The sequence below is a fragment of the Dryobates pubescens genome, chromosome 3 (assembly GCF_014839835.1).
Source record: "Dryobates pubescens isolate bDryPub1 chromosome 3, bDryPub1.pri, whole genome shotgun sequence".
Lineage (NCBI taxonomy): Eukaryota > Metazoa > Chordata > Aves > Piciformes > Picidae > Dryobates > Dryobates pubescens.
This window is the reverse complement of record NC_071614.1, coordinates 27,824,251-27,838,871: the sequence shown is the minus strand read 5'-3', so window position 1 is coordinate 27,838,871 and position 14,621 is coordinate 27,824,251.

The following is a 14,621-nucleotide window of genomic DNA, read 5'->3' as shown; positions in this document are numbered from 1 at the left end:
ATTTAAGTCATAATTCCATAATTTCAGACTGTACTTATATATTCATACTGTAGACTTTATTTATCTTAGAAAATATGGTGATAGAAATTAAGACTTAATTTCAAAAATATGTTCTGTGTTTAAAGTGACTTGTGCACTTCATACATACATACCCACATACTATATAAACCCTTTGTGATCTACTGATTATAGCTGGATTCAAGCTGAATTGGATGCAGAACATGAGTTACATTGAACCTGTTAGCCTGACTGTGTTTAGAAGATTGTAAGAATATTTATGAGAGTTAGCATGTGTTTCTAGATGTGAAATTTTAATAATGCTCCAAATTATCTCCATAACAAGTACTACAGTCTTTGTTCATATACGCAAGAGCAGTTCTGTTTAATAGGAGACCGATATTCTGAAAGGAGACCAAGTAGGCTGTAAAGGGAAGGAAAGACACGAAACAAAGGCAAAGGAAAGAGTTGATGCTACAGAATGTCTTCTAAACTTAATGGAGAACTGCTAAATTACCTGTCTTCTGGTGGACATGGTATTGTCTGTTGCATTTTTTTATTTGCTTAACCCATGTCCTTTTCAAACCTTAGCTAGTTCTACACTGTATTTTTTTCCTACTCATGTTCTGGGTTTTAATGTATTATAACACTAAGCAATTTCTGTCTGTTTAATACATACCTTAGTAATACACACAGCAGATATTCTTAGATAGATAGAAAGATGTAAAAATCATAGAAACACAGAATCAGTCAGGTTGGAAAAGACCAAAAAAAAACCCAAAACATGTATGTGTGTGTGTATTGGGACATATATATGAATATATATGTGCATGTACGTATATATATATGCCCATGGAAAGCCAGAAAAAGGATTGTATTTTTGGCTCTATTAAGAGAAAAAAAAAATTAATGGGCAATAGAAGGAAGAGTTTCCCTTTGTGCTTGGCTAAATCTGAAGCAGAACAGCTGGTGTTTGTCAAAAGCGGGAGTTCTATGTGTTGCTGCTTGCTTCTGCTGAACGATCTTATCACTAACTACTCTTTAAGCAACAGTGGAAATTCTGTCATGACAGTATGGGGATTTTTCTTTCTTCTCAGTGTAGGACCAAACTGGAAAATTTTAAGAAATTGCTAGAAAATGAAAAGTATATCTGAATTAGTTCAGTATGGTTCCCTTACTTTTCCATTTTACAATTATGTATGAGACGAGTTTCTAGAGCCTCAGCCTTGTTTCTTGACACCCAAAATATATACTAAATGGCAATCCCAGCTTTAATGTTAATATTTTGCAATATGTCTATAAACCTCAGGTTTTCTGCATTCCGTTCAAGGAAGGATGCATGAATTTTATGTAGGAACTCAAAAAGCAGTTCAAAGAGGAATTCCTTCAAAGAGGGATTCCTTCAAACTAATGCAGACATCATTCATTCTTTGGCCCAAGAAGGAGTACCAAAACCAGCTGCTTCCACAGTATTGCTGAGGAGGAGGGGTGAAAGGAAAGGGAAAGAAGGAGACTGTCATGGTATAGTCTTACTCCATGTGGTGCCATGTGGTCCCTGTTACACAAGACCAAGATATGTGCACCTTGGACATAATCCATATATGAATCAGGATGCTACTCAGCTGCTGCTCCAGTACATAAGGTCAGAAGAACAGGCATACCGTCTCTAACACTGGCTGTAAAGGACACCTAAAGAGTAGCAAAAGCAACTTCAAATACTCTCTCAGCTTCCAACTATTTTTAGGGGATTTCCTGAGTTTGACATGATTTATTGAGTCAGTAATCCTCAGTGGATTTCTTTTCTATAGTCTTTTCCAGCCTGCTTTCAAACTCATGTAAGTTTTTGCATCCACAGCATCCTTTTGGGAGACACTGACTCCTTTGGGGGTCCACTGACTCCTTTGGGGGTCCACTGACTTGTGGCCATAAAGAACCAAGTTTTCTTTGAAGCTTTCCATTGCTTTCTTCTTGGGATCTTCCTAGCACACCCTTGCAAGAGGTTGTACCTAGCTCAAAGCACCACTAATAAATTTCCAGCCATGTGTGATGGCCATGTTCTTATTTTAAAGATCAAAATCCTCCCAGCATCTCGTGTTCTTAAGGCTAAGAAAGGGCGTATTTTATTTTTGAGGCATTGTGCTGTCATGAGGCTAAGACAGGCTGAGATTGCTGAACCTCTGCAGTTTTGAGATGCTTTCTGTCATGTTGTACATCTCTTTTCCAGCTGAATCTAAATGTGTTACACCATTCAGATGGCCTGTTTGCTGTTTTGCATGTGGATGGCCTCATACACACTTAGTGCCCAGTACACAAAGTTCAAAATTTGTCTGGGTAACCATGGCACTTGTAAATAAATAAAATTAATATCAATCGTTATTACTAAACAGTCCCCTCTAAAATAAATTCATGTCTAAAAATGGGTAGATTTTCTGTAATTGCTTTCCTGAAGCCTTCTCTTCTTCCTCATGAGTGTCCCAGGAACATTGTCTGCACAAAAATAACACCAAGTTCTCAACCTGGTACCTCTTAGTGTCTCTCTATCTCATTGCCTTAGTTGCTTCTGTAGCCAAATATAATTAATTACATTTGCTTTGCTATTATCCTTAGATTCTCTTTCCATCATAACCCAGATATCCTCCTCTTTGTTTCTTTGCCAGAAATACGTGATAAGTAAGTACTTTTCTAGTATCTGTATTTACTAAATAACACACCTAAATATTTAATTGAGTTCCTGAAATAGTTTTACATTTAATTCTTGCTGCATCAGATTTTCCTGGATGTCTTTCTTTTGACTCATCTGTCAGAAATAGTGAGTCTCTGTCTCTGCAATGTATACCTGAGGATCAGGTATCTTCTGAAGGGCTGCCTGGTTTTATGTGAATTCCTTTATTTGCATACCCTGCTGACATACTGAAGAAGACCTTTGAAATACATTTCTCAGATAAACTCTGGGACTGTTCCCCAGGAATGCACCATGGAGTAGATAAACTATCATGAGAAAAGGAACATTTCAGGTGCTTGTGCAACTTTTTTTTTTTAACTGCATCAAGATTGCCTTTACAGCTGCATCAGCACAAATTTATCAGTCTCCTTACAATCTTCCTCCCTGTGTACTCAACTGCCTTTTTCAAGGCAACACCACTTATCATTGAGGTGTCCTCTTCTTCAGCTGCCGGCTTGTGTTTTGTTTTTTTGAAAGCTACAAGGACTATCATCAAAATAATGGATCTTGCTCAAACATATGTAGCTACAATCCTTATATTAATAAGAACAACAGTGAAGGAAAAGGTATTTTTCTTTAAAAATGTGCTGTGAATCTTTACATAGGTAACACAAATGACGGGGAGATGCAATCTAACTTGAGTTATACAATATTTAGACAGCATGTGCCCTCCACATTAGTAAATTAAATAGAAGTAGGGAATACTCCCAGCCACTCAAATTTCAGTAGCTACACCATTAAATTCTCAGATTTTAGTTTTCAACAATGTCTTCAACGCATTTCAGAACAATTTCTGGCACAACTCAGGACTTGGCATGAGCGCTTCCAATAGGTGTTTTGGAGGGTAAGTGAATTCAATGGTGTGGATGGCTTTGGCATTTAACTTTGAAACCAGAGAGCAGTCCTTGGCATAGTTAATTTACTACTATAACTGAAGATTAGGGAAAGTGCTCCTGAAACAACACATTCTCTACTTTGACAAACAGTTCTTCAATAAGTGCTTTGGAAAGCCAGCAGAGGAAGACACCCAATTTAAGTATCTGAGCTTAGATAACATCTTCGTTGACTGCTTTGGGACAGATTTCTGTCAATAGGAGAGAACAGTAGTGGCATAATACTTCTTGAAATGGCTTCCACTTGGAGACTCAGTCATTAGCACTGTGATATAGTTATGCTTATTAGATGAGGTAAAATGCAGCATAAAAAGAAACTGCAGCCCTCAGAAAGGCACTGTTCCTACAAGGGCACAACTCACTACCTTATCTTATAACTCAATTTCTCTTCTCTCACTAGGCACTGTGGTGGTAAAATCAGGCAAATTCAGATTTCAGTTACACAGAAACCAAGATCTTTTTCTTTGAAATGGACATTCCCCTTTCATTTTTACTTGTCACGAAATGTGATAAAGCATGGATTAATGACTTGTCAAATCCAACCATGAAGTCAGAGAAAATTGAACTGAAAAGGGATTTTGAGGGGTCATAGACTACATTTCATTGCCCCAAGGTAGAACCAGCTCTGCTGAGGACATTGTGGACAGCTGTTAGAAAACCAGCTAGTTTAAAATCTCATCATGATGGTAATTCCACACTCTCCTTAAGAAATGTGTTCCAGTCCTTCACTATCTGTACTGCTATAATGATTTTCTTAATTCATAAATGTAATCACCTTTTCAGCACCGTGAGTTCATTGCATTTTGTCCTACCCTCTTCTGGCACAAAGATTTCTTTCTTCTCTGCAAAAAACTGTATTAGTTGTGAATACAGTTAATGGACTTCCTCTTCAAAGTTTGTCTTTTCTGGTTTATGCCTATCCAGTGATGTCAGATTTTCAGAAATTGTTGTGTTTTCTAGCTTTGCAATCATCTGCATGTGGTGTTACTCATGGGACTACACAGACTGCTGGATGAGCCCCCTAAGCCAAGTGACCACATACTGTCAAGAACAAGGAAGAGGACATGACCACATAACTGGAAGAAAGGTAAAAAAGAGTAGTAAAGCTTTTTATAGCAGCATAGACTAAAATTTACTTAACCAGTCATGAAACTTAGGAAAAGTAAGTGATTTCAGAAGCAATGGGGAAAAGGTGCTTTGAATTAAAAAGAAAAAGATTGGGTTTTTACATGCTTCCTTCTACATGACAATGTAGTAATTACTATGAGTATGTAAATGTATTTTCTCTTGGATCAAAACATTCTTCCTTTTTCAGTTTCTCAGCCACAGTGTTACTCTGAATGCTGATAGAAATAGAGTCCCCACAATCTTGAAGAGCTCAGTACTGGATGACCACCCAGGTTCACATATTAGATATTCCTCCAGCTTACATTTTTGTTAACTGGAAATGATTCAGGATGCCTGCCTAAAGCCTTGGTTAAAATTTCTGGTCTTTTTGGATGAAAGACCAGATTTTATAAAGACTTGATAAGGAGAGCAGAGAGTAGACTCATCATAAAATTCTAAGTTACTATGAAGGGGATTTCTTTTGGGTATCTCTAACTGCATAATGAAATATAGGAGTGCTTATTCCTCTAACTGTTGTCTGGTATATGCCTACACAATTTTTGGTAGTGATTTTGAGGTTTCACATTTTTGTATAAAACAACTTGGACCCAGAATCTTTGACTATAATTGTATTAGAGAAGTGGACAGGATCAGGGCAGTGGCCCAAGAACAGTTATCCATATGGTTAAATTGTTAATCTATTCCCCGGTGCCCTTTTGGCTCATGTCAAATAACACTATCTGCCTGGGAACTAGCGCAAGCCAAGGATCATTCCCAGGGGGCAGCTTGGAAGCAGCCACTCTGTTCCATAATGTAAAAGAGTTTATTAGTGTGGCTGTGGCCAGACCATGTTATTCGGCTTCTAGGACAAGAAATGGGCCTAGATAATGTTTTCCTTGCTACCCTCTGTTCGTGTAGACTTGGGACAACAGTTTAAGATCAGGCAGTTCTCTAAGTTCTTGTCTCTGATAATTTTCAATATATATATATAACAATTTTTAGAATTCCTTAAAAAATTCCAATGGAATAAAATTCATCATTATTAAATTAAAACACAGGTTCTCTGCCAACTAGGTTTTTTTAAGAGTGTTAAATAAAATAATGGCAAAATTTATCCAGTATCAGCTTCTTGGTTTGCAGTGGAAATTCACTGTTAATACAGATTTAAATGTTCTGTTAACCTTTTGTTAAAATCAAATTTCAGTTTGGAGTGCTACACTATCCAAACTCATGTAAGGTAGGTAATGCTACTCTGGAACAGGTCTGCAATCAGCCAGTGTTGCCTGCCTGCAAACTTACTTCGTCACTCAAGTTTCACAAAGCACTGCTTATATGGACATCTTTTCCTTTTGTATCTGCTTTTATTAGCATTATATCTGTATTGGGATTACTGTTTATCACAACCTTCATGATTTTTTTTTTTTTATATGCTGACTTTCAGGCAGAACTTTCAGGGAAACTTCTTTCTCTTTATCATACCACACTTTTTGGTAACTACAGGTAGAATTGAAGAGTTACTGAAAAATAAATCTGTGTAGCAACAGTTCGTTTATATAATTTTCAGTCCTGGCCCCCACATACAAACCGGTATTAACAATTTATAATTACAGTGTTAGCATTTTCTATTTCTAAAGTAAGATAAACATTTAGTAAAGCTGTATTGCAACACATCTTTGTTGTCTTTCATGCAGCAGCGATTTTTGTCTAACTATGACAGGCTTTGTTTCTAATTTTTTAGGTCCTCACAAGTATAGCAGTTCCATGAAGTTCTGTTGATTATCTCTCACTTCTCCCTTAAAAATACCAGATCTGGTAGTTTTGTTGAATTTATTATCTTTTTTTTTTTTTTTTTTAATTCAAATGATGTGCAAACAAATGAGCATACTCAGATTACTGCAACATTCACAAAATCAAAACCTCTTGGACATACCAGGATTTAATTTTTTTAAAGTCGACTCCAGAGAGCCAGAGATAGTTTTAAAAAGTTTATTTTGCTTTCTATATGAAAACATTTTCATCCATGGCAGTTAGCCTGATCTCTACTGGGAAAACAGAGACCTAATTTTGTCCTTCTTAACACAAACAGAATTCCCAGTGACTTCACTGGGAGTTTTGCCTGAACTAGAAGCACAGAAGAAGGCCCAACAAACTTTCTAGAATACTCCTCTGCTTTCCTGTGGCCTTATCTAATCTCTGTAGTTTACCAAGTACTTATATTGTAGCTCTATATCAGTGTTTTGCAAATTATCATATTGTTATACAGTAATTCTGGACTTTTGATATAGATCATAAATTGGTAGGAATTAAACTTATTTTAAAAATTCACATGCCCTAGGTGGTTCTATACTCTTGTGTACAGAGTTGACATCTCTGAACATTGATCCTTTCTAACTGAAATTATCGCCTCTTTCTCCATTACTTTACTACTCACAGCTTCACTTGGTAACAATAAATGAATGTCTTGGATTCAGAGAATAGTAAACATAGGACAGAAAACCAAAACATTTACAAGAATATATTTTCTCTGTGGTTAGGATCCATTACACTATACCACATTATTTAGCTAGTTTAGTCAGTGTTTGGAGACAAAAAGAAAGAGGAGAAATCTGAATGGGAAAGCCAAATTTGGCAGGAGCGTTACTGCTGGTTTTAAAGAAAGAAAAACAGAAGTTAAAAAAAAAAGAGAGAGAGAGAAGAAAAAGGTCAGAAAACTTGTTTTTCAAATACATATCAGACAAATTGTAGATTATAGAGAAATTTTAAAACAGAAGTTAAAAAAGAAAGGGTAAAATAATGGGCACTGTCTTTTTTTTTTTTTTTCTTTTTTTTTTTTTTTTAAAGATGGAGTGCAACTGGAAACAGCATGCAGCCAAAGGTCAGGGTCAAGAGTAATAGAATCCTGGCACTATGTGCTAGTTTATCTTCTACACAATGAACTCCTGCCAAACCATATACACAATGTCGTACAGCAGGGAAAAGTGTCTGATGCATCTCCAGAGTATTTATGAGGGCTTCTGTTTTGAAGATAGTTTCTTAGGTAACAGAATAATAACATAATGGGACTATTTCTCATTTATCATGGACCTTGGTTTTTGGTGGTTGTTTTTTTTGTTTGTTTGTTTTGTTTTGTTGTTGGGGTTTTTTTTTTTGGCTTGTTCTACAAATTCAATTGTGATAACCATTTCCCTTTTCTGGACTCCCTTTCCCAGTATTAAGAGAATTGGTGGTTTTTTTATTTCATTTTTCAGATTTACATTAAGAGAGAGATTTCTGTGGTGGTGGTACAAGAGCTGATTCAAATACAAGCAAGTCTTGCTCAGCAACTTAGGAAATAAATAATTCAATTGGAATTACATGCATTCTCAACTTTTAAAGGAGATGAAAGAAAGTCTTGACTAAGTTGCTTCTTGGACTGTGTGCCTTCCTGTCTCTCATGTAGCACTGTGTGTTATGCTTTGTTTCTTTTAGGCATGGTAGTATATTTATACTTTGTTTGCAAAGCCTTCTCTCTCCACTATACTGTCAGGGCACAATCAAGTAGTTTGTTTTTCTACATTTCCCTTTATTTCACAAAAGTATAAGTATTCCAAGGCTACTTTTTAGAAAACAGTTTATCTAAAGGCTATCACAAACTTTTAACCCAAAACCTTGCAGGTGTACAGCAATAAATTCAAGAAAACAATATGTTGAATTCTGATCCAGCACTGGGAGCAAAATATCTTCATTAATGGAACATTAGTCTAAACTCACAGCAGCTGCTCTGTAACATTAATATTCCAACCTCTCATAAGCTTTTATTAGAGGACAAGTGAAATCACATTAACTGCAGCAAAACAAAATCCTCATATTCATTTGCCTCAGAGTAGCCTATGCTTAATTTTCTATTTCTGATCTGGTGTGGCCATGAACATTACTAAGCAAGTAAGGTTGTACACAAGAGGACATGCAATCTATTTCAAAGTTTTGACTTCAACAGAAGTATTTATTATGTTTAATCTTTTATAGCCATTTTTATGAAAAATACAGACACTGGTTTTGTTTGCTCCAGTAATTGAACTGTTTCAATTAAATCAGTTGCCTGATAATGAAAAACTTTATATTGGATAGGGGTTTCCATAGGGAACCTCATTAAAAGTGTAAGAATTTTAAAAGTGCTCCCACTGGACCAAAACTCTTTCTGAAATCCCAGCAATTTTTAGGCCATTGGAAGGTGAGAAAATAGATAAACTTCAGAAAGTCAGCAGGGAACATAAGGTCCAGCATTATGCTTCAAACAGACAGGGAGCTTCATAGAGTAGGAGAATCATCACAAAGCAATAAAGTTGAATCACAAATGGGGCAGCCCATGTTATTTTTACAAAGGAGTCAGTTTAGGTGGACAAGTTCAACTCTTCTCCTTTACTGGATCACACCCCAGAATTGTGCTGTGATTAGTGAAAGCAGCATTAAAGCAGAGAAGTGGCTGTAAAGCAATGTTATGCACTGCTGCATTAAGAGTACAACTGAAGAACCTAAGAGTTTGCCTTTTAGCTTGTTTTTCCCTGAGATGCTTACCAGCTTTCAAAGCTAAGTTAACAACCTCAAGGGACTGTGACTCTCAGTGCTGTTCAAGGTTTTATCAAACTCAATCCACTATATTAGGTCTAAATCCCAGAGAACCACTTGGAGGTTACAAATTACATAGCAAGTCAGATTCTGCAAAACCACCTGCAGCTGCATAATTTCCAGGACTTATTTTTTCTAGGGTTAGGAATAGTTTACAATTCAGATTATTAGAAAGCAGCATTGAATTTTGAGGGGTCTATTGCTATCTGGGCACACAGCATAGAAAAAAATAACGGAAGGACATTAAACAGATTCCATACCTGGCAGTGGTGCTGTCTACAGCAACAAACATAACAGGTTTATTTGTGTTTATCCTTCTTCAGTTTGAGCATCAGTTATAGCAAAGTTTTTAGTATCACTGTTGGAGAGGCTGTAGAGGACGGACCTTCTGTTAAGTCTAATCTACCTGCATCTAATCCTCTTTCAAAAAAAGTTATTTTCACGTGGATATTATACATGATAATATAGTTTTCCCCTATTTCAAGATTTCCAGCATTTGTTTTGAAATGTTTTGCTAAATATTCTCCCTCTTGAATGTAAATAATTTTCTTTCACAAGAATGTTAAGTAATTCTTTCCTTCCACCACATGATGTTCTAGGTGAAAGGCTGTGCTGGAAAAACAATGATACTTTCTTCAAGACTATCCTGTCCCGCTTCTGGCCTTGTAAACAGAAATGCTGAACTCCTACACCTACTTGCATGTCCAAAATCCATCACTTGCACTTCTTGGGCAGAACACAGGACCCATATTGTTCCTGCCTAGAATCTCGAACCCATTGTTTTTGAGATTGCATTCAAATTTACCAAATTCTTTGTTTGAAACTGAAGGTGAATTGTATTAATAATGGTATATACAGCAAAGTTAAATCAAAATGTTACTGGTTTTGTATACAAATCAAAATACAATTTTTCTTTGGCCAGAGAACACTACTGCTGAGTACCACTGAGGGTTAATCTTACTAGTTGTTGCAAAAGTCTATATCCAAAATGTGCATGGAGTAATGCTGGCTCTAATTATTACACTGTATGGAGAGATCAGTCAACTTTATTCCTAGCAATTCACTAACTTTTCTTTTGTGTAAACTTGGCACAGAAAGACTTTTGCTATTGAACTAAATAAAACCCTCAGCACATGGCCATGGCTATGGCCCAAGGGGACACTTTATCATTTGTATACAGTGAGACATTTGATTATGGTGTAATTATACAATATGCTGCTATTTATTTCCAATCAGTCTGCAAACGCCATAATTGTGGATTATTTACTGATGAACTACTTACAATCCATTATTCTATTATGTTAACGTATTCAGATCCCCAAACATATGAATGCTTAATAACCTAGTTTAAATCAGCTGGAATTTTATTGGTCCTTAGAAAGAAAGATATGTAGAAACTGGCAATTTGGTAAATCAGAGTTACACAACACTGAAAACAAGCTTTGCTTTCTTTCATTTTTTTTAAGTTTCTAAAAACTGTGTAATTTATCACATCATTATTATTTGCTACTGTACTTATGGTTGTCATCTTCTCTGGATGGTATTTAATCATCTGCAGAAATTAAACAAATAAGATAGTGGACAACATTTCACAGAGTTCTAAACATTGGGATTTTCCAAATCATAAAAATGCTTCATTACTACCCCTTTGGACTTGTAATTTTAAAATTATAAATTACAACTTTCCTTCTTTTTCATTTCTCTATTCAGCTTCTCCCTGGCCCTGAAGGGAATTAGAATATTTGGGTTTGAGCCAAAATCAGACATTTTCTTGAGTTCTACCAGGACTTGAACTGCATTTTTTTTCCATTTCCTATGGAGATACCTCAGTAGCTACAGACTCTTCTGAAGTGGGATTTAATATTATGCAGAGATTTTAATCAGTGTCTGGGTCATAGAGAAAAGGCTAGAACAACTTAGTACTCAGGGGTCATAAGGCTGTGTGAGAAGGCTGAAGTTGCAGCCACTGCTTCTGTTCATGCAAAAGATTATGGATCTGCTCCAAAACAATACAGGGGAAAGCTAAATTAGAGCAGTTTGCATCCCAGATAACTCTGTAACCTTCATTTTTGCTATGAAAAAGGAGTAGATGAAAGTAGAAAATAGATGATTCACTTCAAATTTTTTTCACTAGCATGGATGGGTTTGTTGCACTGTGAAATATCAGCAGAGGCACCAGAATCTAATGCTTAAGTAAAAGGAAGAACCAAAGATATGAAACAAGGTGGATGCTGAAAATGCCTCTAGAAGCACATTTTGACTTCACAGCCACAGAAAGCAAAAATTATTTTTGCAGCCCATTTACAGAGAGCTCCATTTGAGATCTTTGGGGGCAGGGGGTGGTGGAATTAAGGATTTGTCAGTGTACTTGAACCTGCCAGACTGTTACCCTTATGCATTTATTTATGTATTTATTTATTAATCAGCTTTATTCGATTTTATAGGTTCCTGCTAAGTCTCCTCCAATCCAAAGAAGTCACTTTCTCCTCAGTAATACCTATGAGACAGTTGCATACTATTGACTTGCCTGCAGTTCATGCTGGCAGTGGAAGGAAGCCGGGGCTATAGCTTCTCCAGTGTACAAGTGCCATAAAAAGGCAACACCGGTTTTGTTCATTTTTTCTGAAGGGCAATTCATAACTTTCAGGATAGTTTCCTAATAAATCTCTTCAAAATGTCAACCCATTAACAAACCCAGAAATTTCAGGTAGGAAAATAAGACACTCAGCTCAACAATCACTTCTCTGACTAACTTATCTTTTATGACTTCTCAGAGGATTCCTCTATAATGCAGATGGTAGGATTGGATGCAAGATTTATATAGTAAATTAACCACATAAGTTTGACAAAGTAAATCACTAATATTGTAGTAAAACATTATATTAAGCCTTCAATATAAATGGTTTGTACAGAGGTTAGTAATTGAATACTAGGTATTAGAAGCATATTACATACTTTAGTAGTATTTGTTACGGATGGTACAAACACCATAGGCATTATTGATCTTTATATTTTATAATAACCTCTAAAAATGATATACTATTTAGTAAATGGGTTATTACTGAGGTATCAACTCTTCAGACATTATTTATAGATATTCCATAATGTTAAGCATGATGGTGGTATCAAATTTAATAAACTAATACATAGGTTTTCTGCCACTACCTTTACTGAGATGATTTCCTTAACATCTGTACAAACTTTGAATATCTTTGTAATCACTGTCCATATGAAAATAAAAATAGCAACAAAATGATACTCCTATTCAAAGATGCTGAAGGGAAATAGTGCAGAATTTCAGTATTCATTGTAGTTAATATATTTCTCTTAGGCTAAAAAATTTCAGTCAGACAAGGACTCACATTGCTAGCTTGATTTGTGAGGAAAGCAGATGATTCAAATGATTTTGTGTTTTTTACACCATCTTTATTCCCACCAGGATGTTCATAGTGTGCTGTGATGAGTGTGAGCATTGGGCTAACAGCCCATAGATGTCCAATGAGCTTCAAGAGCACCGAGATGCATCCCTCTGTTCTGTTTGCAGTATTTTCACAGTGAACAGAAGTTCTGAAATCAAAAGTAACTTTTAAGAGTCTGGAGACCAGAAATCATAGGAAATGTAGTAGAACTGATGCCTGTATGGGTGTGTAACTCTGACTTTATGCTTATTACATGTGTAGTCCAATGTCTAGATAGGATGATCTTTTGAGGTTCCTTTCAGTCCCTGAAATTCTGTGATTCTGTGATTCTATGTTTGTATGCACGAACATAATTTATTATTCAGATAACTTTTAATGTTTTCTCATATCTAACATTTTACATCACAAATGAAAAAAAAAAAAAATTCAAATTAATGTTACAGTTAAGAAAATCCAAAGCTGTCAACTGTTTCAAACGAGGTTTCATATGGTAACTTAAATCTGATCAGGAACCTTATTTAAATTTAAATAGTCAAATGATCTTAATATGAACCCAATACTATTTGCTTTGTTTTTCCTGAAGTTCCATCCCTTAAGGTCATCTTATTTTGTGAAGAACTTAGCATTCACAATGAAAGTACATTTCAGGCCACAGAAATGCAAAGGAGACCTTGGAAAGGTATCACAAAATGCCTACCACAGGGCTTTTCACAGTATCACAGTATCACTACGGTTGGAAGAGACCTCAAAGATCATCTAGTCCAACCTGGATTTGGCTTTCATCCAGCATCATCTAGTCCAACCTGGATTTTCCTCAAAAAATAATGTTCCAACAAATCTGGACTTTTTGCACAAAGAGCAGTATTTTTTCAGGGTGTTCTGGCCAAAAACAGAGTGAGACATCAAAATAGCTTATGATTTGAGATTGAGGATTTTATCTTAGGATGCAGGAGATCTACTACCATTGGATCAATTTATATATCGGTTATAGTGAAAACAAACTCAGGGTCTTGGTTATATCCCTGTGCACACTAGAAAATCTTGAAACCTCAGTCTTTTTCTTTTATTTTCTTTTTTCTTTCTTTTTTCTTCTTCTTTTTTTTTTTTTTTTTAAATCAGAATATAATTTTCTTCCTAATACTGATTTTCAATTCATGTTGAAAATCTAAACACTGGAAAGAAGAGTGTCATACTTTGAGATGGTGAATACTTAATGGACTGATACATAATAAATGTGAGTATCAAAATGAACATTTTTTAAAATACCAAAACCAGCTAGTCAAAAGTTGTCCAACCTGAATGTATCAATGGGTATGACTTCCATTTGTACACAAGACTAACATCACTTTGAACGTTTTTGACTTCTAATGCCATGAAACTATGTGTCTAGGTATATCTGAGTGGGTTTTCTCATCCTGCACCTGCAGGTGACAAGACTGATATTCTTAAAGAACACCAGCCCCAATATGCAATCAATCCCATAAATACAGTAGAGTAAAAAATATTGATGTCTTTGCTTTGGATAGAGTTTGGAAAAAAGAGTTAATCTTTGTAACAAAAAAATTAAGCCTTTTTACCTTCTTTCCCACTGATCAAGAAGATCGGTGGGAAAGATCCTAAAGAAAGCCACACATTTTCAATCTAACAAAAGACTAGTAATTCAGGTAGTCATCCTCCAGGATGCTTTTCTTTCTTCAGTAATAGATTGTTTTACCTTCTGCAGAAGCATCCATCACTCTCCATTTTCAACAAACAAATATCTTAAAATAGACAATGAAATTTAAATGGCAACAGCTGTGAGATGAATTGCCTTATCTAAATGACTTTTCTACTGAACTTTTAAATTAGGTATGGTTCAAGAAAAATCACTTAAATATG